The sequence below is a fragment of the Elephas maximus genome, chromosome 3 (genome assembly GCF_024166365.1).
Source record: "Elephas maximus indicus isolate mEleMax1 chromosome 3, mEleMax1 primary haplotype, whole genome shotgun sequence".
In the NCBI taxonomy this organism is placed as follows: domain Eukaryota; kingdom Metazoa; phylum Chordata; class Mammalia; order Proboscidea; family Elephantidae; genus Elephas; species Elephas maximus.
The window spans coordinates 98,743,121-98,746,004 of NC_064821.1; positions in this window are offsets into that span (position 1 = coordinate 98,743,121).

Sequence of the window (2,884 nt, forward strand, 5' to 3'; positions counted from 1 at the left end):
CAGATGTTCTGTAGAGTTAGGGGAGGGAATGGGAGTCAGTTGGCAAGATTAAACCTTGCTTTCTCTTCTTTGCCTAAATAAAGACTAAATTTAGTGTATTTGAATCCCATCTGGGCTCTTTATGGGTCTGTAAAGTAGCTGTCTCGTGCTCTCCATGAGGGCCAACTGTTAAAAGTTTTAGGAAATTTTGTGAACAAGCCGGTAAATGCAGCCATTATTAACAATTAAATTATGTTTTTACAGTTAAGTAAATTATATTTTTAAAAAGGTAATAAATACTTAAAACTCATTACTTTCTAATGTTTTACTACATTTTACTACTATCCATGCCCTTAAAGTTATTTGTCTGTTGTATCTCTCTATATGGTATTTAAAAATGACCTATTGTTCTTATTCAACATTGTGCTAGAGGTCCTAGCCAGAGCAATTAGGCTAGACAAAGAAATAAAGGGCATCCGGATTGGCAAGGAGGAAGTAAAATTATCTCTATTTGCAGATGACATGATCTTATACACAGAAAACCCTAAGGAATCCTCCAGAAAACTACTGAAACTAATAGAAGAGTTTGGCAGAGTCTTAGGTTATAAGATAAACATACAAAAATCACTTGGATTCCTCTACATCAACAAAAAGAACATCGAAGAGGAAATCACCAAATCAATACCATTCACAGTAGCCCCCAAGAAGATATAATACTTAGGAATAAATCTTATCAAAGATGTAAAAGACCTATACAAAGAAAACTACAAAGTACTACTGAAAGAAACTAAAAAGGACCTACTTAAGTGGAAAAACATACCTTGCTCATGGATAGGAAGACTTAACATAGTAAAAATGTCTATTCTACCAAAAGCCATCTATACATACAATGCACTTCTGATCCAAATTCCAATGACACTTTTTAATGTGATGGAGAAACAAATCACCAACTTCATATGGAAGGGAAAGAAGCCCAGGATAAGTAAAGCATTACTGAAAAAGAAGAAGAAAGTGGGAGGCCTCACTCTACCTGATTTTAGAACATATTATACAGCCACAGTAGTCAAAACAGCCTGGTGTTGGTACAACAACAGGCACGTAGACCAATGGAACAGAATTAAGAACCCAGATATAAATCCATCCACGTATGAGCAGCTGATATTTGACAAAGGCCCAGTGTCAGTTAATTGGGGAAAAGATAGTCTTTTTAACAAATGGTGCTGGCATAACTGGATATCCATTTGCAAGAAAATGAAACAGGACCCATACCTCACACCATGCACAAAAACTAACTCCAAGTGGATCAAAGACCTAAACATAAAGACTACAACGATAAAGATCATGGAAGAAAAAACAGGGACAACGTTAGGAGCCCTAATAGAAGGCATAAACAGAATACAAAACATTACCAAAAATGATGAAGAGAAACCAGATAACTGGGAGCTCCTAAAAATCAAACACCTATGCTCATCTAAAGACTTCACCAAAAGAGTGAAAAGACCACCTACAGATTGGGAAAAAATTTTCAGCTATGACATCTCCGACCATGCCTGATCTCTAAAATCTATATGATTCTGTTAAGGCTCAACTACAAAAAGACAAACAACCCAATCAAGAAGTGGGCAAAGGATATGAACACGCACTTCACTAAAGAAGATATTCAGGCAGCTAACAGATACATGAGAAAATGCTCTCGATCATTAGCCATTAGAGAAATGCAAATTAAAACTACAGTGAGATTCCATCTCCAACAAGGCTGGCATTGATCCAAAAAACACAAAATAATAAATGTTGGAGAGGCTGCGGAGAGATTGAAACTCTTATACACTGCTGGTGGGAATGTAAAATGGTACAACCACTTTGGAAATCTATCTGGCGTTTTCTTAAAAAGTTAGAAATAGAACTACCATACAACCCAGAAATCCCACTCCTCGGAATATACCCTAGAGAAATAAGAGCCTTTACACGAACAGATATATGCACACCCGTGTTTATTGCAGCTCTGTTTACAATAGCAAAAAGATGGAAGCAACCAAGGTGTGATCAAAGGATGCATGGTTAAATAAATTGTGGTATATTCACACAATGGAATACTATGCATCGATAAAGAACAGTGACGAATCTGTGAAACATTTCATAACATGGAGGAACCTGGAAGGCATTATGCTGCGTGAAATTAGTCAGAGGCAAAAGGACAAATACTGTACAAGACCACTATTATAAGATCTTGAGAAATAGTATAAACTGAGAAGAACACATACTTTTGTGGTTACGAGGGAGGGAGGGTAGGAGAGGGTTATTTACTGATTAGTTAGTAGATAAGAACTACTTTAGGTGAAGGGAAGGACAATACTCAATACACGGAAGGTCAGCTCAACTGGACTGGACCAAAAGCAAAGAAGTTTCCGGGATAAACTGAATGCTTCAAAGGTCAGCAGAGCAAGGGTGGGGGTTTGGGGACTATGGCTTAAGGGGACTTCTAAGTCAATTGGCAAAATAATTCTATTATGAAAACATTCTGCATTCCACTTTGAAATGTGGCGTCTGGGGTCTTAAATGCTAACAAGCAGCCATCTAAGATGCATCAATTGGTCTCAACCCACCTGGAGCAAAGAAGAATGAAGAACACCAAGGTCACACGATAACTATGAGCCCAAGAGACAGAAAGGGCCACATGAACCAGAGACTTACATCATCCTGAGACCAGAAGAACTAGATGGTGCCCGGCCACAACTGATGACTGCCCTGACAGGGAGCACAACAGAGAACCCCTGAGGGAGCAGGAGATCAGTGGGATGCAGACCCCAAATTCTCATAAAAAGACCAGACTTAGTGGTCTGACTGAGACTAGAAGAATCCTGGCGGTCATGGTCCCCAAACCTTCTGTTGGCCCAGGACAGGAACC